Below are 16,661 nucleotides of genomic sequence, written 5' to 3'. Positions count from 1 at the left end.
TTACCAGGAGGGACTTCATTAAATGCTTTAGTAAAATCCATGTAGATTGATATCCTCTGCTCTACCATCACCAATCTCTTTCATCACTTTGCCAGAAAACTCAAGTTGTGAAGATGGGACCTGCCCCAACTGTAGACATGATGGCTCTCCCTAATTAGGCCCTTGCTTCTAAGAGCTCATATATCCTATCATGAAGAAGTTTCTCCAGCAATTTCCATCTGCAGGTCTGCAGTTCTCCAGATTTCCCCTTGTTCCCTTCTTACATGCAGGTATAACATTCACGACTCACCCGTCCTCTGGGTCCTCATCTGTGCCAAGTGTGGATACGAAGCTACTGATCAAGACCCCAGCAATCTCGTCTAATGTTAATACTCATTAGGAGACCCAATACTTTCTCCTTATTGACGTCCAAACTCCCTGAGGTGTTTATGCATGCAGCACTGTCTCCCACTCCACACCTTTTCCCTTTGGTAAATACAGAAGGAAAGTACTTATTATGTACTTCACTCGCAGCTATCTACAGCTATCTTTAAAGTTGGGTAGTTGTGTTCTCTGCCACCTAACTGCAAACCCACTGAAAGGGCAGTCAGCCGAATAGACTTATTATCCAACACCAGGTAGTAGAACAATCCCATTAGTTTGATTGCACCCTTCCTGTTCCTGAGTTCTACTCAATGGACTGAGTCTGAACCCTCCACTATGTCTCTGCTGTGCGTACCTGTGATAATTTCCCTGATTAGTAGTCCAACTCACATCTCTTTTACCTCCTTCTCTATATTTTCAAAAACTTCAAAAGCCTGGAAAATTAATCACGCATCCCTGCCCATCTCTCAACCAAGTCTTTGTAATGGCCACAACATTGTAGTTCCACATACTGATACATGTTCTATGTAAATCACCTTCCGTCATAGTACTCCTTACATTCAAATACACTCCATTCAAACATTCAAATACACTCCATTTAAACTATATCTCTCATCATACCTGTTAATTTGATTTTGCCTGGTCATGCTTTCACTGATATCTACCTTCATGTCCAATCCTTCACTTACTGACCTGGTGCTCCGATTCCCAGCCCCCTGCTAAACTAGTTTAAACCCTCACTAGTAGCATATTAGTTCCCTTCCAGTTCAGGTGAAACCTGTCCCTCTTCTACAGGTCATCCCTTGCCCAGAAAAAAGGTTCTAATAATCCAAGCTGGAAACCCTGCCTCCTGCACCATCTCCTCAAGTCACTCATTTATTTATGTGTTATGCTATTCCCACCTACACAAGCCCATGTTACCAGGAGTAATCGTGAAATTATTACCTTGGAGGTCCTTCTCTTCACCCTATTTCCTAACTCTATAAACTCAGTCAGTAGAACCTCTTCCCCTTTTTTGACAATGACATGGTGCCAATATGTATCACGGCCTCTGGCTGTTCATCCTTCCCCTGCAGCCGCTCTGATACACCTGGACCCTAGCACCCGGGAGGCAACACAGCATCGCGGAGTCTCTTTTGTAGCCACAGTATCTCCTGTTTGTACTCCTAACTAATAAGTCCCCTATCACTAATGCATTGCCTAACTTTATCCTTCCCTGCCACAGGGAAACCACCATTGTTTCTTTATCTCGCTTCGAACTTAAAGGAATTTGTAGAATCAGGTACGGGCAAAAGTTTCCAAAAAGTGTTAGTGGACTCAAGCTGACTGCCTGAGAACCTCGCTTAAAAACTGCTACACCCTTGACATTGAAGATCACGGAGATCAGGCCCACAGACCCGGTGTTGGATGGTGCAAATAGAAGGAGACCACACCGGCTTCTTACAGAGACCAAAGGCGAGCTGGTGGCGCGTTTATTGGCTGTAAGATACTGTCCCTTGTGTACATGGGAGACAGGAGGAAAGAGGGGGTATGAGACAGGGGAGTTACCGTAGACAGGGTCAGGGCTACAGCCATGAGAGTTATTTCCTTCTGAGACCAAGCGTAAATTCATGGTCCAGGGCTGAATTAGAGTCTCACCTTCCCTGTGATGATTCGGAAGAAATATGACATACTATTAGACCAATACGAGATGAATGAATGAAAAAGGATCTGCTGCTTTCCCAACATATTTGACAAATAAACTTTTCTCAGGATTCCGGCCCGGTGTAGGTATCAAATATAACCGAAGTCTCGATGCCAACAGGCATCAATCCTGATGAGGGTGGCAGAGTTTGTCATCAAAACATTGGTTGTAATCGGCACCGGTTACACGGCTGGAAGCCCACTATGAATAAATATTCTAATAGTACTCGCCTTGTGTGACTTTCCTTTCCTTTGAGCAGAGGAAGGTAAGATTGATGTTTGAGATTTTAAAAAGTGGTGAAGGTCATAGGTGGATTAATAATAGGAAGTTTTTAATTGAAATCTGATGTTTCACATCCATGCAGAAGTGAGGCAATGCAGACGGAGTGTCTAAACAAGGCCAGGGGATGCATTGCAAATGGTGGAATGTGAAGAAACACAGAGGGCCAGAGTGACTCTGGAAAGCATGAGGACAGATCTCCAAAGGTAGGGGTTGAGTTTGATTGGTCAGTTAACAGATGGATGGAGAGTTGCCTTTGTTTGGTGATGGAATGAGAAGAAACACAGAGGGCCAGATGGACTCTGAAAAGCATTTAGACAAATCTCCATTGATAGGGGCTCAGTTCAGCTGGTCATTTCAAGTCTGCGTGGGGACTTGCCTTTGTTCATTGCAGGTACTGAATGCCAGAGAAGGTGGCTCTGCTGGGACTATAGAAGCACAAGTTGGGCCACACATGAAGCGCTGTATACAGTCCTGGTTATTACACCACAGGGATATACAGACAGACCAACATTAAAATTAGGAGGAAGAATCCCCATTCTGCTGCACTAGCGCACTTCTCCATTCAATATTAGACAAGAATTCATTGGAACCCCAACTCCATATCCCCGTATACCCATGGTAAACATTCACCACTTTGTTTGTCAAATACCCACCAACCGCTGTCCGAAAGGTATTCAGTTCTACGCTCATATCTCCCTTAAGGGAGAAATAAAAGTTGCAAAGCCACAGGAATCATTAAGAAATCACTCTAACAGCACGTACCACGGGGCTTAATGACAACATTTATTGCACTGCTATGAGACTAGCACTATGTGATGAATGATTAGCCTCACAATCTGCCTCCTAAAGATCTTGCACCTTATGGTTTACCTTTCTCTGCAGATGTTATACTTTACTCTGCACTGGATTGTTTGTTTGACCCAGTATGCTAATACACCAACAAGTCGGGTGGCCTGTCCACATCTGACATTCTGTAACATTCAAGGGATAATTTTGAGTTAGGAAGTTGCTGAGTCTTTAGGAACACAAGGTCATAATATAGTTAATCTTGAAGTACTTTGGGGAAACGTATCAGTAAAAAACAAAGCCATGAAATTGAATTTCAGGAAGTCAAGGTTTGTGCTGACGTGGCACTGGAAGGAACTGCTTGACATTGAGTCAGTTGAGGGACAATGGCATCGAGTCACTGCAGGAAATCTCCATGGCCAAGGTCAGGAGAAGCAATAAATCAATAGATAAACTATATGGATGAATAAATATATGTTCAAAAATGAAGAAAAGGCAGCTGTATAAAGAATACAGAAACAGAAAGTAATAAATTTTACCATTGGGGATATTAAAATATGCGAGCTACAGCCATGTGGGAAATTCGGATTGCCAATGGCAGGTTGAGAAGGATATTGCTGATAATGCCAAGACTGATCCCGAAAATTTTGTTAATACTGAAGTCATGAAAGAAACTGTAAGGAGGTACTTAGGCGCATTCAGTATAACAGTGACCTGTGAAGTTATGCTGTGGAAGACAGAGAGGATATTCCTAACTCTTATTTTTCCAAAGTGTTCACCTGCAGAGTCATCAACATGCTAGTAAGTGTAGCAAGAATTAAAGTTGCTTAAAGTGACTCCGATCTTAGAAAATGAGGTCCTGTGTCAGCTGAAAAGGCTGAAAGTTTATAAATCTCAGTGTCAGACAACATATATCCCAGGGTACTTAAAAAATGTCTGTGATTAAAAATACAGGTACCTAACAAGTATTTTTCAAAATTCTGTGAAGATTGGTGAAATCCGTAAAGACATGAAATGGACTAACATTTTCCCAGAATATAAGAAGGGTGACCACACTGACCCTGGTAATTATGCTCCAGTAAGCTTAAGGTGTGACGTAGGTAAGAACAGGATACACTAATAAAGAACAAGTTTGAAAAGCGGCTGATAAGAACTGGCATGTTAAGAGAAAGCCAGCATGGGTTCAGAAAGGATAAGCACGTCTTGCTAATACGCTGCAGTTCTATGAAGAGGCAACTAAAATTTATTATAACAATAGAGAGGTTGATATCATTTATTTGGACTTCCAGAAGGTTCTTGACACAGTACTCCAGAAGAGGTTAATAATCAAATTACAGGAGGTACGGATTCAGGTATGGGATGCGAATGTGAGCAGAATTGGCTCAGAAACAGAAAACAGCGAGTTATGGTGAGAGGATCGTATTCATCCTAGAAGATGTTAAAAGGGGGTTCCACAAGAACCATTCTTAGGGGTGCTGCTGTGTTTAATTAACATTAATGATTTGGATAAGCACAGAACAAATTCGTTTGCAGATGACACGAAATTAGAGTGATGGACTGATAACATTCAGGCACAGAATCAATACAGGTGGATCTAAACACAATCCGGATGTGGGCAGATAAATGGCAGATGAAGTTCAATGTAAGTAGTATTACATACAGGAAGTAGAATTACTGGATATAAATATACAATGGGGGTCCTCAGTCAGAAAGTGCATTGTATGAGAAAGATTTTGGCGTTCCGGAAGACATCACTATCAACATCTAGACAATGCATTGAAGCAATTCGGAAGGCTATTAGAATGTTGGGCTATATAATATGCTCAGAGGAGTTCTCGCGACATTCTCCTTAAGCTGTGTGATGCACTTGTGAGGATACACATTAAGCCTTGTGTACAATTTTGATTCCCATATTTTGTGAGGGATGTGAAGGCTCTGGAGAGAGTTCAGAGAAGGGCGACTAGACTCATTGCAGGATGTGAACTATGCAGAAAAACTGAGCATTACATATGTTCAGCCCACTTTGACGTAAAATGAGAAAAGATGCAATAAAAGTGTTCAGAATCATTTTGCGTGGAGGTAAGTTGGATGCCAGCTACTACTTCAAAATTAATGCTTCAACAAGGAAATAGGGCCACATGTGGAGACTGGTTAAAGGGAGATTTCAGACTAAAATCATGAAGACGTTCTGTACAAAGTGATTTGACAGATACAGAATAAAACCCACACTCTCACACTGTATCATAGACTGACCGGTAGAGAATCAACCCTACACTTACACAAGGCGCCAGAAACTGACCAGCAGAGATTGACTCTTACACCCTCACTCTGTAGCAGAGACTAGGAGACAGACACAGGAGCAACATCTCAATCCTGCAGCCTACTTTCTGGCTGTCTGCCTAATTGCCTGTCTGTCAGTCGATCTCTCTCTCTCTCAGCTAACGTGTTATCTCACATTTGCCTTTTTTTCTCCTTTACCTATTCATCTCCCTGTTTGGAGTACTTTTCTTTATTATTCAACCAGTTTGCCCATTCCTTTGCAGATTGAAATATTTCTTCTCAATTTCTTTTGACATTTGACAGATTTGAGATGCCCATTAAAGACTGTGACTTCAGCAATATCACACACAAAATGCTGGAGGAGCTCAGCAGAATTTCTTGTGTTGACTTGGATTTCCAACATCTGCATATTTTCTCTTGATTGTATGTTAGCAATGTGCTCATTTGACCATTTCCATCCTAATCGCGGTCTCACTATTGTATCTTTGTTCGAATCTGTAGTTGTGGGTTTTGAATTGAATTGACTTTATAACTTACATCCTTCATTTACACGAGGAGTAAAAATCTCTACGTTACCTCTCCATCTAAATGTGCAATTTATAGTAAGCATAGAGCATAGAATAGTACAGCACAGTACAGGCCATTCGGCCCACAATGTTGTGCCGACCCTCAAAGCTTGCCTTCCATTCAACTCCTCACCTTAAATTCCTCCATATACCTGTCCAGTGTGCACAACAGGACATTTGATATAGCATAGAAATACAATAGTACAATTGTCTCTCTCTCTCGGTTTGTGTGTGTGTGTGTGTGTGTGTGTGTGTGTGTGTGTGTGTGTGTGTGTGTGTGTGTGTGTGTGTGTGTGAGAGAGAGAGAGAGAGAGAGAGAGAGAGAGAGAGATCGAGATCGATCAGGAAGAAGCTGAAGTACTAAACAACATTTACAAAATGGGAAACTGTAGGGACGGAAGTGGAGATCGGTCTGTGTCGCTGGTGTCCGTTCAGAAATCAGTAATTAGCCAACAAAAAGACGAAATATGTAAATGTCGCTGCTTCGTGACAAAACTCAGTCTTTGTAATTAAATCAACCGGCCTATTTTCACCAGAGACTCTGCTGAGGTGATGCCAAAGAATTTTCATGTATTTGTCTCCAATCGCCCGAATATTTACAATAGAGACAAAAGTACTGAATGGAAGTGTTTGTTCAAGCAACTGTAACTGAGCAAGTCAGTGAGGTGTATAACCGTATCTCGGGAGACAGATCCTCTGTATAAATCGGGACCGCTTTGAATGCATCAGCTGTCTGCCGGATCTGTGAACACAGGAGCAACAGAAATCACAGATTCTCACTGAAATGGTGTATCCAGTCATCTGGCGGATAGAAGACGTTTACTATCCTTTTATTTCAGCCTTCGGAATTCCTGGTAAGCCGCAGTGTCAGCTGCCGTGGGCGGATGTTGAAGTTTAATTCCAATGTTGTGATTGATTCTGCCGCCGGCTTAAACTCTCACATTCCAGTCCCGGTATTCCGCTTTTCAGGAATAGAGTGGAAACACCGGGACGACAGATGCTGGAATGTGGATCTAGAAACAAACCGCTGCAGGAATTTAGCGAATCCGCCGACATCGGTGGAACTGAACTTGTCAGACAGTGTTCTTCCAGCGGTTTGTGATCAGTAATGGGATGTTCCGTCTCTGTGCGTTTGGTCTTGCAGCAGTTGCACTGCATTTGCAAATATTGTGTTAATAGAGCCCGCGGAGATTATACTAATTGATCGTCTACATTTGCATGTGAGCGGATTTCTGAGTTAGGAGCAAGACTCAAACAAATAATTGGTAGTAACAATTTAGCAAATGTGTGGACTTTCGTGTTGTAGATCGAATCTATTGTCGATTTTAAATAAATGTCTGCGGTATGACTGAATGTAAACAGCTGATGGAAAACAGACTGAACTCATTGCAGAGTCAATTAACAAAGCCGGCCTAGTGCTTCAGAGTGAAACGTTTCCCATCTGACAGACATCTGACTACGGCACCGAGTTTGCTGCTGGACGTTGAATTCCTCTCCCCTGCTTCCCTGTGATGGAATCAACGGGAGTCGTCATGTCTGTTTGTGAGGTTGTGTAATTTACTTTACTGTGTAAACTCATTCTCTGTCTCCACCAAACTGCTGCATTGGCTTCTGCTCAGTGTTTTCTCAACTTGCTGTTTCCTGTTTCTCTCTTCCAGCGAACTTGGTGGCGATTGTGATCCTGTCCCGGGGAAAGTGCGGTCTCTCCAAATGTGTCACTCGCTACCTGGTGGGAATGGCAGCAGCCGATCTCCTGGTCGTTATCTCCGATCCGCTGATGAAGTGGACTGCTGCGATTTATTTTCCCCGATCATTCCTGCGAATCACTCCTGTGTGCAGACTCGGTGAATGGTTGGTTGCCGCGAGCACTGCGGCCTCAGTCTGGCTGACTGTCGCTTTCACCGTCGATCGATTTGTGGCTATTTGCTGTGAGAAGCTGAAAACAAAATATTGCACCGAGAGAACGGCGGCTGTGGTTATCGGGACAGTGAGTGTGCTGGCCTGTTTGGAGTCTGTTCCCTGGGGCTTTGTGTACGAACCTAGAGAAATAATTGACGGTGTTCCCTGGCATTGTGTTCTGACACCGAGCTTCACAAACTCTCCCTCATGGTCGGCATTTGAGGTGTTTCACCGCATTTTAACCCCTTGTCTCCCACTTTTTCTGATGTTGCTGTTCAATATTCTGACTGTCAGGCGGATTCTAGCGGCCAGTCGAGCCCGCAGGGGGCTCCGGGGACAAAAGAGTGGAGAGAATGACAAGGACCGGCAGATGGAGAACCGACGCAAATCCATCGTTTTGCTCTTCAGCATAACCGGTAGTTTCATATTGTTGTGGGGAACACAGGTGGCATTTTCGATCTATAAACGGATTACAAAGAGTTTTGTTTATTCTGTCACGGATCCCCTTTACATCACACAACACACAGCGGAAATGCTGCAGGTTCTCAGTTCCTGCACCAACACGTGTATTTACTCCGTGACTCAGAGCAAATTCCGAGAGGAACTGAAGAATGCGGTGAAATACCCACTGAATCTGATTTTGAAACTGATGAAACGTTAGAAATAAACGCTGTAAAGTTTTACAATTCAGCTGCCGTCATGCTCCCAATTCTATCCACCCACTTGTAGGTGAATGGAAACAATGTGATGAACAGAGTTACAAATCAAACACCAGAAAATCTGCAGATGCTCGAAATACAAAACAACTCACACAAAATCACATCCTGATGAAAGGTCTCGACTGGAAACGTCGACTGTTTACTATTTTCCTCACACAAGATGCTGAAGGAACTCAGCAGGCCAGGCAGCATTTATGGAAAAGAGTAAGTTGTCGATTTTTCCTGCCGAGACAGTTCATCAGAATCCTGTCAACTGTTTAATCTTTTCCATTTTGTGTGTGTTGCTTTAGAGTTATAAAACAACTGTTTACAGCTGAGCCCGACGGCATCACTGACCTCACCATCCCAGAAAAATCCCTTTTGCGCCTCACCTCTCGCCCTGTTAAATTGAAGCTTGAGGAGAAACTGTTTTCCCTGCTTCCCGGTTCTGACAAAACTGCCTGATCTTGCAGTTTACTTTCGTCTCTATCAACCACTCCTGCTCCCGTCAAAACCCGTCCTTTCCTTCACCTTCCTTTTCTCCTCCATCTCTACCTGTACAGTCTCCCTCTCACTGCCAACTTGAACTATCCTCCTGTAGGAGAATGCTCCTGTTTTACAATTGAAGACAGAGAACCGATCCGTTCACTTGTCTCTCTGTGAGAGATGGAGAGACAGAGAAAGTGAGCGCGAGGCTGAGGGCGCGAAGGAGAGAGCGAGTGAGACATCGCGAGGAAAGGGCGCGCGGGAGAGCACGTGAGGGAGAGGGCGCGACGGAGAGGGTGCCATGGAGATGACGTTAGAGTGAGCGTGATGGAGAGAGCCTGGGGGAGAGCGTGCGGGCGATATTGAGCTCGAGGGAGAGCGACAGAAGGGGACATCGCGAGGGGGAGAGCGCACGAGGAAGTTGGCGGGAGGCAGAGGGCGCAAAGGAGAGCACGTGAGGGAGAGCGCGCGAGGGAGAGGACACGAGGAAGATGTCGCGGGAGTGAGCGCGAGGGAGTGGGCGTGTGGAGAGACAGAGAATAGAATGAGAGAGGGAGCGAGATAGTAAAGCAACAGAGACATCGTGAGGGAGAGGGAGAGGGAGGAAGGAAGGAAGGAAGGAAAGAAGCAAGGGAACCGGCTGTGTGACATTGCCGGATCTGCTGTGGTTCCACTCTTTCACAGAGATCGGCTTGTTTCGTGGATAAGTATTGTTTTGAATTATGTATAGCTATACTGTAGATATCAGTTTTCTTTTTGTTCTATATCAAAATCGTACGAGTTCTAACAAATTCTGTGGTTTCAACACATGTCCAGTCTCCTTTGTTTGCGAATGCATAAGTAAATTGCCTGAGCTGAACCAGAGAAGAATACAATGAATGAATTTTCAAACAATGTTCATTACAAACAGAAAGCACAAAAGTACACGGGGATGGAAAGATATGAATCACATGCAGCGAACACTATAACTGGGGCACAGACAGGAGTATGTGTGTAAATGAGTGAGATTGCAGGATGATGCGTTACCCCAATCATGCCATGGCCAAGGATGTCTCTGAGAAAGTAAGGGCCATTTTGAAAGGGCAGGATGAACAGCCAGAGGTCATGTTCCTTATTAAAACTAACAACAGACAGACAAGGTCCTGCAAAAAGAACTTAAGGAGTAGGGCATAAAGTTAGGAAATAGTAACTCTTGGGTGGTGATTTCAGGATTATTTCAGGTGCCACATGCTTCCGAGGTTAGATATGGTACGTTGGTACACTTAAATTTCTGGCTAACAATTTGGTGCCGGAGGGAGGGCATCAGGAACACAGATCATTGGGCTTTCTTCCTGGATAACTGGGACTGGTGTAACAGGGATTGGTTACAGTGAAGGGGAAGTAATATTCTCACAGGGAAGCTTACTGTAGCCACCCTGACAATTTTTATCATGAGGCATGTGGAGGGGGTTTTGGGATCCCGACCTACCGGTCCATAAGTAGCATTGAGCGGATGGGGTATTATTTGTTTGATGTGTTCAGGAAGGTTTCCAGAAACCGTATGTAGACGGTCCACCAGGAAGGGAGACATACCTGACATATTGAGAAATTAACCTAGCAAGACGATTGGAATTTAATTGGGAAAGTCTTATGAATCTTAATTCTGGAGGGTTTCAGATGATTATTGATAAAAATATGTTTGGACCAGCAGGTCGATGATTATAAATTTGTGGAAGAATTGGGCAGGTGTCATAGAGAGTTGTCTGGGAGCTGATGCTACTGGTTGTTACTGGATGGAGCTGATGTCAGCTGATGTCTGATACCGTGAGAGTCACATACAGCCCTGCCGGTCAGAATTTAGTAGTTCCCTGTTCCTATGAGGAGGGTAGAGAAGGACAAGGATAGTCAGGAACTTAGGGTGATGAGAAATATTGTATTTGTTTAAAAACGTAAGAGGAGTCATAAGAGGAAGATGAAATTAGATGGACTTGGAGGAACATACAGGAAGCAAGAAACAAGTCACACAGCATATCAGGAGAGTGAAGAGTTATCAAGAAATGTCCTCATTCAGGAGGATCACTGAGAATCCCAAGGCATCTTATGCATACACAGAAAACAACAGTATAGTGGGGAGAGGACAGGACCACCCGAGGACAAAGGTGGGAGTTTATGCCCCGAGACAGAGTTAGCATGCGAGGTAGAAAATGAATACTGGTGATCACTAAGGGAAAGGACAAGGAGGAAAGTGTGATGAGAAAGGCTGTATGGTGTTATTCTCCAGCGTGTTGATACTAAAGGGGAAGTGCTGTTTGGTCTCAAATCATTTTGATGGGTCAGTCCTTTGGGGGAATTTAGTACATTGGGAGACCCAGACCACATGCAGTTAAATGTGATGTTTAAACTGCCGGCACCGTACTGCAACAATAAAGATCGTAACAACATCTGTTTAACAACTGTTAAACACTAGGACAACCACAGCATTTCAATGACAGAGAGCTGTACAACCGTGACAATGGACTTCAATTCATGGACAGTATCTATACCCCCAATCCCACTGGACATCTTTCAGGATATAACAGAGAGTTGAAAAAGAGAACATTGAATGATGTGTGCTTCAATTTCCAAAGATTTTTGAGATGCCAGCAGCAGAAAGAGGAACAGAAATGTAGGCAGGTTCTGGAAAGTAGTGAAAACAACAGAGTAGTGTCTGACTGTAATTTCCCCAACATTTGCTCAGATTGTCTTATCAGAGAGGCCTCGAGGAGTGGAATTTGTTGGCATCGTGGAAATATTTCCCAGCATTTACAGCCGATACTATGTCAGTTTGTGCAGATTTAGCATGTGATCTAAAACTTTGACAATGTTCTCTGGAAAACACAGGGGCTTATATTGATGATCTGGTTGTAGGGAATGACACGTGGGAAGAGCATATTGCAATGGTAGAAAAACTGTTTGAAAGGTTGTCCAAGGCTAATCTTACTGCGAACCTCGCTAAAAGTGAGTTTGGTCATGCTACAGTTACATATCTGGGTTATGCAGTAGGCCAAGGCCAACTGGCTGCTGTACAGGACAAGGTTCAAGCTATTGCTGAGGTTCCCGTTCCAACTGGCAAGAAAGCTTTGAGAATGTTTTTAGTAATGGTTGAGTATTATCGTAAGTTTTGCAAGAACGTTGCTGACACCATTCTCCCCCTAACGAAATTACTTGGGAAGAGTGAAAGATGTGTATGGAATGATCCTTGCCAAGAGGAATTTGAACATCTGAAAGCCATCCTGTGTTATCATCCTCTGCTCAAAGCACCTGATTTTTCAAAACCATTCTCTATAGCAACAGACACTAGTGACGAAGCTGCTGGGGCAGTATTGTTACAGAAAGGTGTGGATGACATTGAACACCCAGTAGCTTATTCCTCAAAGAAATTTAATGTGCATTAGGAAAATTATTCCACTGTTGAAAAGGAATTGCTAGCACTTATTCTGGCATTTTGAAGACTATGTTTGTCCTGCCCAGAGACCACTTGTGGTTTACACGGATCACAATCCGTTGGTGTTTCGAACTAAGATGAAGGATAGGAATAGAAGGTTAGTAAATTGGACTCTGATATTGCAAGAATATGACCTGACAATGAAACATGTGAAAGGTACTGACAACATTATAGCTGATAGTTTATCTAGATGTTAAGTTAGCAATTCTACACGTTTTTGCTCTATTATCTGTTGATTATACATGTTTCAAACTTTATAATTTTCAGTTAAAGTAAAATTTTGCCTGCGTCAGAGAGAGAGAGAGAGAGAGAGAGAGAGAGAGAGAGAGAGAGTGAAAGTGAGTAAGTGAGTTGTGGAACAAAGACACCTTGTTAAAAAGAGAGAGAGAGAAAGAGAGAGAGCGGCAAGGACTGCTCACAGTTTGTTTATACTTTCTACAAGGACACTAGCAGCATCCATGTTCTTACAGAGAGAGAAGGGAGGAGCTGCTTTATGGACAGTTGGTATTCAGCGTGGTGAGATAAATAGAAGGTCAGCTGTTAGACCTACAGACACATGGTTTTGGACACTGAATGAGCTTTGTTGTGCCCACAGAAAAGTTGGGTTTTGGAGGATTGATCAGGCACATCAATCAGTGGCTTTAGCAGTGCAAAAAGGGTGTGACCGGTGGGGAGTTATTCGTGTGCCACCCTTGCTGGGTTGACAATTCCACCACAGAAGAACGGTCTGAGTTTGTTGTGGTCACAGTCGGTGACTTCGAAAGGATTTTCGAGGACAACAGGAAGATTGACGGCGTCAGCTCACCTGAAGACTCAGACTTCTCCCTCTCTCTCGCTCCATCACAACTCAACTCAATACCACGAACTGAACTGAACTTTACTCTCATCGGAAGACTATCTATTTACCCCTGGACTTGATGAAGCTTGTTTTTCATATATTTCCACATTTACTTATACATATATATATATAAGCACTGCTAACCTGTTTGATTTATCTGCACTTATATTACTGAATTACTTAGTAACTAATATATACCATTAGTTATTTGCAATACTGGATTCCAAAGTGCTTTCCATTTCTGCTGGTTCTTTAACCCGTCATGGGGTACATGACAATAGACATATTTGTATGTGCAGAGTAAGTAATTTCATATATTCCTTTCCATACTAAAATTAAAGGACATAATTTTGTGGTGAAATTTGCTGACATGGATTAACAATTTTTTGACTGACTGGAAACAGACCAAGGGAGTTTCTTCTCTTCTCTGTGGCAGACATTTACTCTTGGGCCAGTGAAGGGATCGGAGTCTTGAAACAGCTGCTCACAATTCACATATCACCTGGCCAAGTTAACTACATTTAGACACTCCAAGTTCACAGATGGCAGGAAGCTGGGAATAGAATTTAAGAACAGATCATTGGGGAGATACTGAGCAATTATGCAATAGGTTAGTTTAGGCATACCTGGAGTACTGTGTTTGTGAAACAAATTTGCATCCCCTGTTCACTCACCTGTCGATCTGTTAACCTCCTGAATCCAGCCCGGCAGAGGTACCGTCGTCATCTCCTAACAATTCACCTTCATTCCATGTCTTTTCATTATCATTTCCCTGGTCAGTGATGCCATCTCTCCCTGACTGGCTTACCTTTGGCAAAAGTATATTCACCGGGAAGCACAGGAAAGACACTCCAGTGGTGGCGCTCATCTCACGCACAATGGACAACAATGGTGTTTCTTAGCGTCAATCACACCAGGCACAGGACTTCTCTGAAGGAATTCCTCACATCTGTCCCTTGGTCTCAAACATCTTCAACTGTATCCTCAATGACTTTTCTTTCACTGCAAGATTTGAAGAGTGATATCACAAACACGAGAAAATCTTGAGATGCTGGAAATCCAATTTAAACACACACAAACTGTTGGAGGAACTCAGCAAGTCAGGCAGCATCTGTGGATCAGACGCCATCTGTGTAAAGTTACTATTGTATATGGAGCAGATCGCTCGGCTGTTTTTTTTAAATGCTAAGTGATGTGTGTTTTCAGCATTGTCAGTTTTGGTTTTCAAGTTCATTGTCTCCAGCATGTTCTTCAATTTTTGACACAATCTGATTGAAACATATAAGATTATTAAGGTATTGGACATGCTGGAGGCAGGAAGCATGTTTCCGCTGATGGGCGAGTCCAGAACCAGAGGCCACAGTTTAAGAATAAGGGGTAGGCTATTTAGAATGGAGTTGCGGAAAAAAAAATCACCTAGAGCATTGTGGATATGTGGAATGCTCTGCCCCGGAAGGCAGTGGAGGCTATGTCTCTGAATGCTTTCAATAAGGAGATGGATAGAGCTCTTAAAGATAGCGGAATCAAAGGTTATGGGGATAAGGCAGGAACTGGATACTGATTGATGATCAGCCATGATCACAGTGAATGGCAGTGCTGGCTCGAAGGGCTGAAGAGCCTACTCCTGCACCTATTGTCTATTGTCTAATCCAAACGGCACCAGCCTGCCACACTTCCCAAACCCCACACACCACCAGCACAGTTTGTGGCTGGACTTGTACTGACCAGGACTTCGTCCCTCTCCTTCCAAAAACATCTAATAATAAAGCCCTGCACTCCAGCCGCTCAAATCTACAACAACACTGAGCCTTAGAATCTCTACTTCATGCTAATCCAGGTTGTTTGTTGTTTAACAGAACTACTGTCACAGCAATTCCTACACGCATTCGTAATGTGAATTCTGTCTGCGGAAAACACCTGTTGATCGTATCTGATCCCGGGGCCTCTATATTCAATAATGCTGAACTAACAGAATTATTTTGTGCCATTCTGATGGCAGTTTTTCAACTGATAAACCTTGTCTCTCCAGGGATTCGGTGTAGCCTGCCGAACGTTCCCAGAGTTTCTTAGTCTTCCTGTTCAAATTAAATAAATTCGTAGAATCAAGCAGGGGGCCAAAGTCACGAAGAGCGTCAGTGGAATCGGTCTGACTTTCTGAGAATTTTGCTTATAAACTGCTACACCCTGACACAAGATCTCGGACGGCAGACCCATAGACCATGGAGTAGATCATGAGAATAGAAAGGAACTGCACCAGTTTCCTTCTAAAGACCATTGGGCACTAGATGCCGTCCCTTCTGATCATGGAATATAGAAAGAAACTTCGAACTACAGTACAGGACAAGACGGTTTACCACAATGTCGTGTGGAACCAACTGAAAACTATATCAATAAATCTCCATGAAGTGATCGCTCCGACCCACACAATGTCATTATCCCAGGCTGCAGATTGTGAGCATCCTCCACCCTCTAAGCAAAAAACTTAACCCTCATATCTCCTCTGAATCTACACCCTCTCACTTCCAATGCATGCCCTCTGTTACTGGAGATTTCTATCCTGGGAAAAAGAAACTCCATCTCTGCTTGATCTGCGCCTCACATAATCTTACAAACCTCTATCAGATCTGCCCTCAGCCTTCACCGATCCAAAGAAAATAACCCAACTTTGTCAAGCCTCTCATAATAACCTGTCCCCTAAACCAGGCAGCAACCTGGCAAACCTCTCCTGCACCCTCTACACTACCTCAACATTATTCCTATATTGGGGCGAGCATAACTGTATGTAATGCTTCAGATGCGGCATAACCAGGGTCTTTTTAAATTACCTCGTGACATTTGAATTCAAGGCCTAAAATAATAAGACAAGCAGTCTATAAGCATTGTCAACCAAATGATCAACCTGTGTAGCCACTTTGAAGGAGCTATAAATGTCAGCCCCAAGATCATGCCATAAACTGATTACTGTCTCCTTGCACTTGTCTAACCATTTATTTGGGCTGAACTCCATCTGACGTTTCTCTGCCCATATCTGCAACTGATCGAAATTACCCAGAAGCCGTAGCACAGATCCCTGCAGAATACTGCTGACCACAGACCTCGAGCTCCAGGTAGGCGAGCTTGTTGTCCGTCTTGGATGCGAGGAAGGGGAAGAAACGGCAGTTTGAGGCGTAAATCCGGCAGAGAATGAAGTGTAGGAGAGGTCCATAGCAGACGGTGGAGAGTGAGTCCCGGAGTGGTGGCAGAGAGATGGACAGGGCCCGTAGGTATCTCCGCATGGCAGCGAGCGTGGCGCGGAGAATCCTGCGGGAGCAGCGGA

General features: G+C 43.6%; 1 protein-coding gene across 3 annotated transcripts in view; it reads right to left on the bottom strand.

Annotated features, from left to right (window-relative positions):
• LOC140188996 (uncharacterized) overlaps positions 1–16,661 on the bottom strand; it is a 43,466-nt gene that overhangs the window by 12,468 nt on the left and 14,337 nt on the right. Inside the window, exon 3 of one of the 3 annotated variants that reach the window (XM_072245658.1) lies at positions 14,154–14,347. The exons of 1 other annotated variant lie outside the window; for it this stretch is intronic. The gene's annotated coding sequence lies outside the window, so the exon portion shown is untranslated. Of the gene's footprint in view, positions 1–14,019; positions 14,112–14,153; positions 14,348–16,661 lie in introns of those variants that run through there. One more of the 3 variants, XM_072245660.1, reaches the window with a different exon arrangement.

Source organism: Mobula birostris, chromosome 28, assembly GCF_030028105.1.
Source record: "Mobula birostris isolate sMobBir1 chromosome 28, sMobBir1.hap1, whole genome shotgun sequence".
In the NCBI taxonomy this organism is placed as follows: Eukaryota; Metazoa; Chordata; class Chondrichthyes; order Myliobatiformes; family Myliobatidae; genus Mobula; species Mobula birostris.
The sequence above is the reverse complement of the archived record's forward strand: the minus strand, read 5'-3'. Positions and strand labels throughout refer to the sequence as shown.